Source organism: Lingula anatina, chromosome 2, assembly GCF_051362555.1.
Source record: "Lingula anatina isolate TDL-2025a chromosome 2, LinAna3.0, whole genome shotgun sequence".
Classification (NCBI taxonomy): domain Eukaryota; kingdom Metazoa; phylum Brachiopoda; class Lingulata; order Lingulida; family Lingulidae; genus Lingula; species Lingula anatina.
The window spans coordinates 395,091-411,255 of record NC_141768.1 but is presented as its reverse complement, the minus strand read 5'-3'; the positions used below and the strand labels follow the sequence as shown (position 1 = coordinate 411,255).

Below are 16,165 nucleotides of genomic sequence, written 5' to 3'. Positions count from 1 at the left end.
TAATAAAAGGTAAAACAAGGCAGATCACATATAAAATAATGAGAAACATAATAAGGTGCCTGATATGCGGTAGGGGTTCCACTTGGAAACAGCTATAGATAGGTTGAATTTTTAAATCAGGTCTCATAAATGATAATTGCCATTTGCTATCACAAGTCTCAGATTTGGTAGCAGGAATGTAATGCCCAAATTAATGGCTAGAGCCATACGTGTGCACTAAAGTAAATTTAGTAGACACAAGCATATCTTTAAAAAACAGACAGCTACGTCTCTGTCTGCACTTAGTGTACAGACACACTAGTCTTACGCTGTATATGACTTACAGAATACATCTATCAAACCAAAATAAAATATAACTGGAGGTGGATTTAGGGGGTTGTCAGGGGGTCCTGACCCCCCTTTCGATTTCTGAAAAAAAAAAACACAAATATTAGAATTTTGACTTGCTGTATCATAGTTCTAAACTGTACCAAATGGCACTGTTCATCCTCAAAAATACCAAAAAATTTAGGAGCTCTGCACCCCACACGTACCAAAGGGAGGGGGGAGGGGGGGGGGCTTTGTATCTGCAGACTCCCCCTTTAACTAATCCTAGCTCCACCCGTGTATCACTAGTTTGTGGTAAGAAGTGGAGTGTGTGAAAATATTGTATGCTGATTGGTTGAGATCTGCCAATGATTGACAGTGAGCAATAGTTTGGTTAGGATAAATATTTGACTCTAATGCCAATGTTTATTATAATGCAAAGGAGATAGGAGTCACAGTCACTGATAATTGAACAAACCCCTATTTCAGAGGATCCGACATAGCATATAACCATAACACTCAGAGCAAATCCTATATCTGTTCTATTCAAAGCAATAAGTAATTACATATCATACAGCTTTGAAGCAAGCAATTAAGTAGGAAGGAACATGCATATTCGGATTATTAAAGAATGGATATATACAAGAACCCCTTAATGATGAAAATCTCTGCTCAACTCTGTTCGATGACAATATTTAATTATTTCTACTGAAATAATGCCCCTATATAAAGTATGCAACATAAAGAGGCATTTTGCATAGGTCATTCATGAAAGTACACTGTACTAAAATTATATTTTAGACAGAAGGAAGCATAGGGAAAGATAGCAAATGGTCACCTACAACATTCAAAACATCTGTTTCTAACACAGACAAGTAAAGGAAAGGTTTACAAAATCGTACCTGTATCTAAGTAATATCCATCAGTAAGTATGAAGACAATACAATGTAGGTAAAACAATCTTCCATGAAATGTGTTACCTGTATTGCACATAGTGTAATATATGCTGAAAAATACAAAAATAGCACAACTTCAAGAAAAAATGCATTGATCAGACTGGTTTTCAAATCAACTTGAATTTTAATAATAACTGGGCACTCCTATAAGTTTGAAGACAGCAGGTCATCAATTTTTCACATTCAATGTATTATCTGTATTGCATTTATAAAGAAAGTGAAAAAATTGCATAACTTCCAGAACAATGGTTGGATCAAGCTGAATTTCAAAGTAGACCTGCATGTAATGAACATTAATCAGTTAAGTTAGAAAACAAAAGGTAATTGCAGTTTTCCACTTTTTTGTGTTCTCTCTGAAAGTGCACACAGACAGCAGACCTGGGTAATGGCTATATGTACAGACACTAAGTGTCGGCTTGTACATAATAAACATGCTGGGCATAACCTGAACCAGAAGGCAGACTATCCTCATAAACTAATAATTTATATATACAGGTATATTTTATAAATATGACAACATAACGCCATCTGCACACACTGCCATACATATACATGAAGAAAAACACAATATGCATCATTTAACAAAATACCATCATACACACTGGTGCATATCAGTGGGAAAAAACGACTCATACGTATGACGCCAAGCAATTTTATTCCAATAATTCAGCAGATGTTAAAACACTGCAGTCATCTTTACATGTTCTCTCAGTTCTTCTGTTAATAACACGAAGGGCCAGTTTAAAAGCCAAGTGGGAGTATAACCTCCAGTAGGCGAGGAAAAATAATTAAGTGATCTTCCGTAATGCAGGAATCAATAGTCTGCTAACAGGTGCCCGTTTAAACACAAAACAGAATGTGTGTCTGTCTTAAGAGGAGTAACAACTACAGTCTTTAGCACGCAGTGAACAGAAGCAACACCGACAGCCATAGAGCTCAGTGCAGTGTAAGAATTATAAGGCAAGCTTTTTTTTCTTTTTACACTCTGCAATGTTCACAGTGGCCATCATCAGAACCAGAGTTTAGAAATTCTTGTAGTTTAAGAAAGTTTCAAATCTTCAGATTATCAACTGTATCAATCAGAAAAAAATGAGATTTAATTAAGAAAGTTCTAAATTATATCTTCAGATTATCAACTGTATAGCCTAATTAGCAAAATGGCAACAGGCATGGTAAATTTGTATATTAATTGTTTGTTTCTGTGAATAAGATATCTAAGGAAAATGAAAACAAAAGAAAATAATCTAATTCATTACAGTTCAATGGTCACTGTTGTTATGTAAATATGCTTGGTAACAAGTCTAAGTTAAAGGCTGTGAATGTAATCTATATTGAAATTCCATAATATTTAAAACAAAGATGTCTTGGTGAACAGAATTCATAATGTCAACAGAATTCGTCTAACTTACGAAGAACATCATATAATTATTAAAGGCATTTGATTGCTTCTTGTCTGTCATAAACTAAGAAATATATTTAATTATGTAGCTTTATTTGTTCAGTATGTGAATGCTTGCTTTAATCAAACACTGACAAGTTTGTTATTAGTAAATCTTTCATAAAATCGAGTCCTTTTGAATGTTTATCATAGAATCAAGTACTAATTATATTATTTTATTAAAAAGATATCTAAACAAAACATATTATCAAAAGAGGCTCTATTCTGGTGGTTTTTAGCAGTTTAAATTCCCCTCAGATTGGTTTTTGTTTGAACTAAACATCAATGAGGAGTCAAGCAGGCAGAGGCCACACAACAGGGTATATAGTTATCTATATCAAATCACATGGAAAAGTCTTTCAGTATGTGAGGCGAATCATTCATTTCCACTTTGACATTAAAAGGGCTGCACTTTGTGCGCTGTGAATGATTTAATTAAGAAAGCCATCATGCTTGACAAATGAAGACCTGCAACTGCTACTCTTGTCATCTCAGTAAGCAGTTTCCTTATTTTGCCACTTTTATGGTGAAATAATCTGATGAAAAGTTGACCAGAAGCACTTCAACTCAAGGGTTATCTTCCTAACAGCCAGATTTTAGGTAATATGTACAACATTTACAGTTAAAAAGACAATGATCAATATAACAATCATTTTTGATTGATGAGTAGTGAGCCTATGACTTAACTGCTCTTTTTCTATTTCTAGAAGAAGCACAAGACTGATTGGAAACCTTCGTGTTAAAGAACAACAATGGCTGCTACCGTGGAGGATTTGGTTTCACAAGGCAACTTCTCAGAGACATACTGGACTGAATTTGTAAATACATACAATGGGACATTAAACGCTACTTTGAATACAACAAGCAACAGTAAGACTCATCTGCTTCCTACACAAGGCATAGCAATCACGGCTGCCATTATAATGGTGGTATTCACAATTGGCGGACTGGCAGGAAACCTTTGGATAATGGCAGTATTGTGTTATAACAGGAAACTTTTGAATGCTATCAATGTTTTCATCGTGAGTTTGTGTGTAAATGATGTAATGAACATAGGGATCTGTGAACCAACTGTAATCCAGACTTACTTCACAGTGCAGTGGTTGGCTGAATACCATTGGTGCACCATTCTGCCGCTACTCGCCATACTTTTCACTGGATGCTCTCTCTGGCATTCCGCGTTCATCGCCATACATCGTTACTTAGTGGTAGTGAAGACGACGGTCTACAATGGGATGAACCAGAAAATGTATATTGTAATGGTGCTGATTCTTGCCCGCATTATTCCCGCGTGCTGCCTTATACCATTAATTCTCAGTCCATCTTCAAAGTTCATCCCTAAGCTCATCCGCTGTGTGGTATCCCCAAAGTACACTTCTCTGACTGTCATTGTGATCTTGAACATGATTGCCATACCATGCGCTATTGTCGTTGTTTGCTTTGGACTGATTTTTATTCATGTGCGCAGAGTTGCACGAAGAGTGAGAAGCGCCCATGCTACTTCACAACGAGAAATTCAAATTACCAAAATGTTTGGCGTGATATTTCTGGTGTTTATTATTGGATACATGATCTACGGCCTTGTAAAACTTGGTGACAGACACAACACTGTCAGTGGAGATGTATACATCCTCATCTCACTTCTCCATCACATTGGGACTTGCATCACACCACTCATTTATGGTGCTATGAACCAACAAATACGTGAATTATGTCTACGGACTCTGTACAGAGAACGTTTCAAGACAAATGCTGCAGACGAGAGGCTGAATCTTGACAGCCGTCTTCTGATGACAAGAAACATATCCCCTTCACCGCCCAAGATTGAAAAAGAAAAGATGCCACTGCAAGAAAATGCTCAAGCAGAGATAGCAAGTAAAAACAGCTTGGCTACAACCAAGCCACCATGTCCAGAAGGTGCCTTGACCCCAAGAAGTCCAATGGCTCCAACTGACTCGGTAGATTTTAACCGAAATGCAGATTCCATTACTGTCATATGATATTTTATTTACTATTTCTATTTTCATCAATCCTTATAATGTGTGCCTTTTTTTTTTTTTTTTTTTTTTTTTTTTGCTTTGGGAAATTACTGATCTCTAGATTTTTATTCTAGGAGACTGATAACATTAGGAAAAATATAAAAATATATGGAAAATTGCAGTGGGCAAATTTTGATTTTTTCTTGAAGACTGTATAAAAATAATATGTAGATGAAAAGATCCATTTTGCATTTCCATTCATATCACTTATGAAGGCATTTTTCTGCTGTAAACTAACAGAAACAAACACTCATCAAGAATTTCTTGCTTTAAACTTTCAATTGATAATTTTTCAACCTTAAAAACCACTCAATCAAAGTTTGTGTTACTTACTTACTTACGTAAACAATACCAAGACTGTAACATGGTGACTTTTGCTTGCATGCCTGTCTTAGTTCATTAATCAGGGTGCTCTGTTGAGAAAAATGGAGCTTGGCAACGCTCTCAGGGCCTAGATCAAAAACTTGCCCAAATACTGATATATATATATATATATATATATATATATATATATATATATATATATAAGGGGGACACCCTTCATTTAATTTTGATACACTGATACCAATCAGTGTGACACTCAGGGTGAAAAGGGTAGAGAAGTTAATCCCTGTTATGTTCAGAAATTAAATTCAATTAGGTTGAATGTTTATCACTGATTGGAAACTGATACACAAATTTCATGGAAAATTTTAGTGGTGCACTTTTTATCCATCCCACTTCACCCCCATAAAAAAATGAATGTTAAGGGAAATTAAGGGTACCAACCGTAGGCTAACTGATATAAATCACAAATGTTTAGATGTTCAAATGTACGAGTTATTTAGCACTTAGCATTCAATATGTCAACTCTTACTCAATGCAGTATAATAGATGACACATTTATTGCAAGTTTAGATAGAAAAAGGTCCAATCAATGAAATTTATCTAAGTAAATTTGAGATTTCCTACTTTGAAACATGACATCCATGGAAAATTGACAACTCGTAAACCTAGTGCAATTACTTGGTGCTGCAAAGAGCATCATTTGTACCATTCAACCAGATGCCTTTTCCAAATGCAAGTGAAATATTCATGGCATCAATGATGAGATTAAGTACAATTTAGTTAGACTCATTTAATCATCTACAATAATCATTTAATATATTTGTACAAAAATTGGATAAGAAGATTAAATTAGGGTTATATCTAATAGGTTTGCAAGTACATGTCAATATAAATTGCAAATCAGATGAAGCACAGTATAAGACAAACAGCTTCCTTAATAATTGCACCAGACTTTCCCCTTAAGAATTTACAGATTCTTTATTCATAAATCTTATCATATCAGTGTTTCAATCCTACTTCAATATTCTAAATACTGTCTTTATGCTATTTCATCTGTATATTTAGACAGTATTTTCTAGATAACTATAAGCAAGAATTAACTCTCTTGAACTGCCAATGAGGTTTTAATTGTCACTTTGCATGAGGTTATTGCAGAAGAAACTTAACGGTATTATTCTCTTGGCTATAACACAAATTGAGGCCCCTAGATAAATCAGTTAGGTGTAGCATCTGCCATTATGACGAAATCACCTGGAAATTACATTTCTCTATCTGTGAACAGGGGTACATGGCCTGTAAATTAAAAGATCTATTTACATGAGGCAATTAGGGCCTCAGAGAATACCTGACTCGGAATAATATGGAAAACCAAAGTAAGTATATAGAAGAACATCTTGCTACTCTATACTTCAATATTGTGATACACTTTTTTCAACATTTGTTAGTACTGCAATCTGTGGTGTGTTTATACTGATTTTTTTTTCAATGTCATAACACTTTTTCAATGGCACAACTATTTTCAATCATGGTATTGTACAACTTTTTCACCTCTTTTAGACAGCTATATTTACACTTTTTATTTTTCACCTCACATTGTATTTCTTGTACACATTGATTTTGTCCATACCTAAACAATTACAGATATTATCCGTGTTTTTCCATGTTGTTATTTAGTTATTGATTTTCATAACTGGTACAGGGTGAAGATTAATAGAACCTTTAACCTTCTGGGCATTTTCTGCACCTCAGGGCAACTTTAGAGAGCTCCCCTCTGCTACATCTGATAATCCCTAGTGTACAGTCAATCATGCCAGCTGTTTGAATTTTACTCCAAAACATATTGCACACTGAGCAACTTCTGATGATGCCCCATGTTGTATACATTAGTACAGAACATCATCAGAATGTCAGATGTTGAAGTTGCAGATGGTGAATTAGGCTACGATGCAATTGTGTGAGTAGCTGTGATTTCTGAAAAAAACATTTAGAGACCATGTCAATGACAAGCAAACCTAGGAGAGAAAGTAAAAATAAAATTGTTTCAATTGATAAAAAATAAAGTATTTCATGATAAACTGCACCATAATGGCAAACATTATGATCTTAGACTATATTCAGATTGAGACATTTTTGTACCAGCTGGGTACGTTGGTCCAACTCTGCATGGGATTCTCTCTGAAGTGCAATCAGTGGATTAAGCTTAATTATCTGACACGCCTCCTTGAGCAGCTAGGTGTGTGATTAACTTCTGTGTGTGCGCAAATAAATTACCCTCTTGCTGCTCAAGGAGGCGTGTCAGACAATTAAGCTGATCCCATTGATTGCACTTAGAGAGGATTCCCTGCAGAGTTGGACTGGCCCAGCTGGTCTGATATCTGAACATAAATGGGCCCTTCATCATATCTATTTTTTCCATTACATTTTTTAACAACAAAACACAATATTTTCCCTATACATTGTACACCAGCCTGTGGACAGGTGATTCTTCAAGTATGCTAGACATTTTACTCTATTTTTTCCTCATTTGAAATAAATCATCTTAAACAGAAAATGGAAAACAGCATCCTGTTTCCAGGCAGATGATAGAAATCCAGAACGCAGGAAACTGAGTTATCATTGTTGGTTTATCCATTTATTCCACTGTAATCTCAGTTTTATAAATCTCCCAAGAGATTTCTCATAAATCACCACAGTACAAGATTCATGATATATCAAGTAAAAAATAGGTAGTGTACTTTGCCTTCTGCAGAAGACCAAAAGAATGATTACACCTAATCAAATTATCAGTATATACATGACAAGCAAGCCTGAAAAATAAGCTGCACTTGTTGCCCTCGATATCAAAAAAAAAAAAAATGAATCAAGGTCCCACATGATTTACATCTTCAATCTGGGTTTTGTTTATTTCAGGTATCCATGTACACTAGAGTACACTAAAGGACCTCTCTCGTCCTATTCCCAACATGTACATCTATCAAATAGTTCACTTATTGATAAAACTATACTTCGTTTTCTTACTCTCTTATGGTTAATTTCCCATCTGGCTGCAAGAGCTTAACTTAGGGATACACAGACAATGCAATCAGTATTTTTAACAATATTTGCTCTTCAGACCAGCCTAAAAACTACCAGCTTTACCACAATTATCAAACAATTTCCCAGTTCTACAGAGGGTTTCTCTTCAATACCTATTTTGTGTTTCAACGCATAGGTGTATATACGTACAAGTTTCAGTGGGTGTGGGATTTGGTCTCTTAATAGCCCATCACCTGAGATAAATTACTGTGCACAGTATCTTTTTTCCTTTTAAACAACCTTACGATTACATTAAATCATTTTATTTGTTGTTCAATTTATCCATCCTCTTGTCCGTCATTACTGACATCGAGATATTGTTAGATTTAGCTCTTCTGTTGCAAAGACTTACTTATACAGCTGGTAACATACGCATAAAATTAAGTTACAGGGGGGGGGGGAGAGGGACACTTTTTTTATTACACTGTAACTCTACATGTTGTGTGATATTGTTCAAGTACAAATAAAATATGAAAAATTGAAAAATTATTTGTTGTCTTTATTTTCCTATAAAAAATTGCAATGTTTTTCAAATCTCTCTTTCTCACACACACACACACACACACACACACACACACACACACACATTATAGGGGTAAAATTATCACTGTTTTCTCAGATTTTTTCTCCACTCACAATGACAAGAAAACATTACACACTTAACTTTTACCATGTCTAAAAATCTATAATCCAGTGGTGTTAATGTGCCTTGCAAAGTGATCAAACAAATTAATCCCTGGGAAAAGCACTTGTATCATACACTTGCAGCAATTAGTTGGTATAAGCATAGGCCATTTAACCAATCCAAGAAAGCCAAAGTCTAGGGACAGCAAACATTTTCTTGGTACATGTATTTACTTCTTGAAAAATTCATACCAAAGAACTCAATGTAGCAAACATTTACTCCGAACAAATGAGGAAAGATTTTTTGTATGCTAGCTATGAAAAAGCTCATTTTCCAAGAAAACACTGACCATAAACACTCTATATACTGATGTTCCCCAAAGCATTTAGAAAATGATGAACTTAATGATGATTCTGTAGCAATCAGTCTGTCTTCAGCCACGCATACTGTACTTAAACTCTTCCTGGCAGTCAGCTCCAGTTTTCTTTCTTTTTAATCTATTTTAGCTGAAAGGATGAATTAATGTCCTCACCCTGCATCTTTACTGTCTGCTTTCAGTTTATTGCCTTCAACCCATATCACCAAGTCACATGCAATTCTTCTATCAATTCAACTGAGAAAGAAAGGGGCACTAAACTTCAGATTTTGTGGTAAAAGAAAGACAAGGCCCAACAACAGTCTAGGTGTGTGTCTGCATGGAGTACTGCACCAAGAGCTAAGAAAAACTACTTTTTGCATTAATATTATTAGTCTATATGCCTTTAAAAATGTTGCCAAAGCACCCAGAAAACAGAATTTTTTTGTATTCTTTTTCTTAAAATCTGCTGTGAAATACAATCTAAGTTCAAAAATGAAGTTGGTAGGATTTTTCTTTTCAAAAGTTGCAATCTTTTCTTTGATCTAGACGTACAAGTGCCATATGCCATTTCGGATCTGGAGTTCACACTTACTGGGCATACCTGGAGTTCAACAACCATAGCAGGTGTACCTGGAATATGTAGATGTGATTGGAAAGTCAGACAACGACAACACAACCTAGTTTTCATGGAATTTTATTACTGCCAATTTCCTATGTCTGCGGTCATTAAATCAATCATTCAAACCTATTATCATGATATACAATTTAAGGGCGGTGTCAGGTGTCGGAGTGAATTCACACATGTTCAGTCTCTTGCTTAAGTCATAAATGAGAGAGAGAGAGAGAGAGAGAGAGAGAGAGAGAGAGAGGGGAGAAGGGGTTTAAAATTTTAATAGAAAAAAATCAAAATAAAAAACTTGGCTACTTTCTCCTTGGGTTTGTTTGTTTGTTTGTTTGTCCTGTCTTTCAGATAATCATTTACAAAAAAATTAAGTGAGTCCTAAGGAAAACTGACAAAAATTAGTAAGAAATTATATATATATAACAAACTTCACTAGAAACTAGGAGCAGTTGCTCTTTTGAGCAGAATTGAGAGCAATTGCATGAGCACTCATAATTATGATGCATGTGTCATTCTACTGTCTGACACAAGTATTGTGGTATCACACTTCTGAATCATACATATGTATCTGTTTTGCATTTAACTCTCAGCAAAGTCAATCAAGTCATGCAAGTCAAAAAAATGGTAAAAAAAAAGAAAGTTAGGGAGGGGGGGTTCGTTTTCTGAAAAAGTGGACCTTTTACCATAAAATCCTCAAGTACATAGGTCAAATTTTAACCAGAGTGGACCTTTTCCCAGCAAAAAGGGTGGTTCTTTCGAACCACCCGAACCCCCCCTGGCTAAGGGCCTGTCATAACACCATCTTGGATGACACAAATCAACCATTATATGCTCAGCACAATGACAGGTGTTTCATTGGCAGAAAGTGCAGCAGTGAGATATTGAAGAATTCATTTACAACAAGAACCATGCATCACACACTGCCATCACATAGACAACTCTACTATGTGTGTGCAATCTGTTGACACATTCAAGAATAAAAAGTACTGGATGGATCAATATGCCATGTGCACCTGATCATGCTGAGCTGTAGGCCTTGTGACACATTTCTTCAGATAATCACTTTTGGTCATATATATAGCAAATGATTCCTAATTTTTAACAGACAGTGATAAGAGAAACATTGCCATGACAAAACTGGGGAATGTCTATCAGTGATTAAAAAAATCAACACAATGCACGAAAAAGATATTGTTTAACTTGGAAGAATAATATGACAATACCAAAATGTAATTATTGCTAACTAGGTAGAATTTAGCTTTACAATAAAATTGTGTCTGAGTCCAAGTGCAATGAGTTCATTTGTTGCAGATATGATAAAGTCCAAATAAACACTAAAAGCCTGTATAAAATATGTGCACTGATCTACAGGTGGTGAGACAATACATGAATAAAAATAAGCATGTTTCTATGATCAATAATTGGTTTTTGATTGACAAGCGTCCTCGTTAACCTGTCTACTTTTGCTCTCAGCTGAACCAAGGACAACAACATAACATTTCATAGTTCAACTCGCGTGTTTATAATTGTTTTGAAAGCAAACCAATCATCGCAGTTTCAGAGAAGATTACGGTGTTTTGACTTAATTTACAACTATACACCACCTGATGTAGCTGTCAACATTATTGCAATTTCATGGCCTTTTATCATAATGATGATTATAATTTATGACACCATGCATACAATAAACAGAGACAGCTAGGAGGCTGCATTCACAATGGCTCTATCTTACTAGCTACTGTGTACTAACTCCACTGGGACTCTTGCTGAAAGCAATCAGATAAACAGATTTACACACCTCCTCTTGTTTACAACATTCTAGTATATTACAAATTCTCAGTACCTCAATACCAGGACACTCTACAAAGGTGGTCTATCTAATCCGATCAAATGACTTTGATCTCTTTACTGGCTGCTGTATCAAAGAAAGCTTTATAGATAAATGATTTCTGTTCATAAAATGCACAGATGCGGGCTACCACCTGTATATGAAGCAACACCTGATCATAGACCCTTAGAAAACAATTACATCTCACTACAAGGGCAGTGCCAGAATACATTACCATAAGCCGCCCGCAGCCATCAGGGGGGTTCGGGGGGGGTGTCACAAGAACCCCCCTTTTTTGCTGGGAAAAGGTTCCCTCTGGGTAAATAGAAGTATGGGCTTGATAACAGAGGCTTGATGGCACCAATAAGTAATAAATCAATATAATTTGGCATCTAAAAAGTTTTAAACCAATGAAAACATTTCCTCTTAATATAAGCACAGATCAAGCCCATGCACATTATTTCATGTAAACTATCAGATATCTTCTAAAAATGAGATAACTGAAAGTACATAAATTGAAAGTACATAAGATTGCCGGGTAACTCCTGAAAATGGAACGCACAGTTTCCCGACCAAAGATATGCAAAATTCACAAAAAATTGAAAACATTAAGACTTGGTTACAATTGCCATAAAATGTTTGTTTGGCTGGTGGCCTACTGCCCTTAAATTGACAGCAGATGAGAGCATGAATATGGAATTTGGAACTTCACACATGGATGGCCTGAACTTGATCAACAGATCTAATGCAGTGAGAGTGCCCACACAGGATCACGAGGTAGAGCTCAAACCACATACAAAGTAACATGAAGATATTAATTTTACAGTTGTTTATACCTGCAGGAAAACAACAATACCAGAATCATCACTCTGACTTGTAGCGTTGCTAAAGATTGACTGAGGAAGTTGTCTAAAGACAGGCCATTTACATGCCTCAGCTGGTTAGCATGATACTGGAAAAACCCTTGAGCTATTCAAATTCTCTTGAGATACACAAATTCTTGATGATATCTTACTATAATACGATAGCTACTGGTAAAGTGCGACATTGTAAGTGCTTCAAGTAGTCATGATGCCTGCATAAGACAGACAGCTTCTTGCTTCCTTCATATAGTCTTCCTAAGGCAAAAAATCCCTACCCCCAGAAAAAAAACTATCAAAAAAACTATCTGAACAATGAACATTCCCTATTTTAAAAATAAATTTGTAATAAGTCAAATTTTAACAATATTTCCAGGAATCAAAAGGAACAATATGCTGCAGCAAATTATATAAGTAAAATGAGAAAGTATCAACTATTAAATTACCTTTTCACAACATAGAGCATAAAAAATGTCTAGCCTGTGTCTCAACCAAAAATGCTTTTCAGACACCAGTGTATAAAAATAGTGCCTACAAAATACATGCATGGGCAGGGTATGAAGCATAGCAGAGCATGTACAAGTAGCACCTAGAGTCTCAATAATTCCCCAGTTCAGTTTTTGCTTTGATACAAGTCTTCATCTCTCTCTTTTCTATGGTTTCAATTTCCAATTAGGTCTACATTGATCTGTTGAGATAGACAAGAGATACTAGTTTATAGAAATGGTAAATTTCAAGAGAGCACTAATCTTATCTATAAAAAATGCCAATCAACCTGTGAAGGCAATTTTTATCATGCCAAATACTAAGATATATCTTAGGAATTTAGACGCAAGCAATATAGTCACTTCAAATCTGACAGCTTTTATATCAAGTTCCAAGCAGTTTTATTCAGCCATACTCCCAACATTGCAATTAAAAAAATAATAAAAGGGTGGTTTAAGTTGTCAATTTTACCACAACTTTCATACCATGGAAATGGAGATTTGGCATGTTTCTTTTGCCACACATTACATAATGCAAAATGTAATTTTCTTATGTAAAAGACAAAAGTGAGCTCCAAGCGAGATAAATGTACTATCATGGTCTCAGATCAGGTAATCTACTCAGCCCTTGGCACATCTAATCCACACGGAATTCTTTTTTTTTTTTTTTTTTTCAAGCCTGAAGCAATGCTATATTACTAATTCTGGTAATCATACTGAGTATAAAGGAAATGTAAGACCCAATCTGTCTCAACTATAAAATACATATTCTAAGTATCAATGAGAAGATCAGAGAGGTGCTGTCATCTCCTGGGTAAGTATGGAGGTACCACCAGCTGGGCTAAGCTCATCAATAATATAGAGATGGCCAAAAAAGCGTAAAAAGGCATAAAAAAGACATTAATTTTAGCATATAACACATGTGAAAAATGTCTCTTGGTCCTGAACTCTAAGGACAGTAAATTTTATGAAATGCAGCCAAGTCAGAATAATTAAGATTCTTATCATCTGACTAGCTGTTATCTCCCTGGCTTCTTCAACTTCTGTCATTCTCCCTTCCCTTCTTTATATACTGAGATTTTAAACAGTAATATGACATGGACAGACACAGTTACCAGAATATAATATCAACAGACACATACAGTGATGACATGGAGAGACACAGTAACCAGAATATCTACAGACACGTACAGTGATGACATGGACAGACACAGTAACCAGAATATCAACAGATACAGTGATGACATGGACAGACACAGTAACCAGAATATCTACAGACACGTACAGTGATGACATGGACAGACACAGTAACCAGAATATCAACAGATACAGTGATGACATGGACAGACACAGTAACCAGAATATCTACAGACACATACAGTGATGACATGGACAGACACAGTAACCAGAATATCTACAGACACATACAGTGATGACATGGACAGACACAGTAACCAGAATATCTACAGACACATACAGTGATGAAATGGACAGACACAGTAACCAGAATATCTACAGACACATACAGTGATGACATGGACAGACACAGTAACCAGAATATCAACAGATACAGTGATGACATGGACAGACACAGTAACCAGAAAATAAACAGACACAAAATGTTCATACATAACAATTAATAGAGGCACAGAAACATCTAATGCATATACCAAATTCTACAACAACCCGTATTATTGAAAAAAAAACAAAACACTGGATTCCTAATGACAATGCTGCAATTTGTTAGAACACTTTACATGTCAGACCAAGTGCATTATTGCAGGGGAAATGAAATCACTGACAACATGTTTGCTTGTCTTAATCCTCATTACAAAGGGTATTTTTGGATCAGAAAATAAGCCTGTGTTTTTACCAAAACAGAAGATAATCACATAAAGGTAGCTATCTTGATGTAGCATGATTAAAGATGAATTCCTTGTGGAAGGAGAGGAAAAACTGTGTAATCAGTTCAAGCCTACATACTGATAAAAATTAATGAAACTTCCATCTTGGAAGCCAAACTTGACTCAAATTATCACAAAAAAAAAGAGATCTGAAAGGGAGGTCTGAAAAAGGACCCAAATTACACAGAGGGACCTAAATTAGACAGAAGCCACAGTGTGAAGAGAGTAAAATAGAAATTCTAAAAACACATGTGGGTTGGATGGATGATATATTGATGAAGTGTGTATCATTATTTGTGTATGAAGGATTTTTTTTAATTTACTAATTTGCTTTCTGTGAAATTATTACAACTGCCTAATTTTAAAGCACCATTAACATTTATTTCTGAATCAGAAATGCAATCATCTTAATGAAGCATATTTTTATAGTTTTAAGTCCCTGACAAGGTGATATACATGTAGTCCCATTAAATGGATTCAAATTTGTCTGAAAGAAAAGCTGATTTTCACGAACTGCATGTATAAAACCATGCTATAGTGACACCAAGACATCTTTAGCAGCAGAATTACTGGCAATCCTGCAGTCAAATCAGTCTTAGCCTGAAAAGATTCCTTTAATTCCCAATTCAGACACAAAAGATGATAAGAACCCTTAAGTTAAAACTTAACCTGAAGTGTACATAGTGTCATCATTATCTTCTCTGTCTTCTCAGGTAGCAGTGACAGCTGGTTATGTCTGTATTATACACGACACAGGGCAATGATGTGAAACCAAAACATGTTTCACTACCAAGCCCAATGAAGATTTTCGATGACCATTAGAAGGAACAAGAGGTAGAAGACCAGCTCTAATGGTCATGTTTTGGTTTTGCAATGATGTGAAACCAAAACATGTTTCACTACCAAGCCCAATGAAGATTTTCGATGACCATTAGAAGGAACAAGAAGACCAGCTTCAAATCCATATTCAAAACTGGTCATTTCTCATTTTACAACAGCCACTAAAATTGATCCCAATGATCCTGGGAGATTAAGAACACAATGATCTTGTTTTCTGATGAAAAAGGATAAAAACTGTATGTGATTCATATTTCACAATAAATTTATTTTAAACAACACATAGAAATAAAATAAATTCTATTTTACTGCCAAAATGCCAAGTATTGCAATTATTCTGGAATTTGTGCCCACCATCGTACCACGTACACATGGCTAAGATTATCAAAAAATACTAATAAAAACTTACTCTAAATGTTGGAATGGATTAACTACCCACTGGTAAGTATGGGAAAATTGCTGTTTACCCAAGGAAAATCCATTTTTGGCCAAAATGAACAGTTGT

The 16,165-nt window shown here is 35.4% G+C and overlaps 1 protein-coding gene across 4 annotated transcripts in view; it reads right to left on the bottom strand.

Annotated features, from left to right (window-relative positions):
* The window catches only part of LOC147763297 (uncharacterized), a 99,264-nt gene that overhangs the window by 78,780 nt on the left and 4,319 nt on the right, over nt 1-16,165 (bottom strand). Inside the window, exon 4 of one of the 4 annotated variants that reach the window (XR_015333151.1) lies at nt 5,611-7,037. The exons of the other annotated variants lie outside the window; for them this stretch is intronic. The gene's annotated coding sequence lies outside the window, so the exon portion shown is untranslated. Of the gene's footprint in view, nt 1-5,610; nt 7,038-16,165 lie in introns of those variants that run through there. 4 annotated transcript variants of the gene reach the window in all.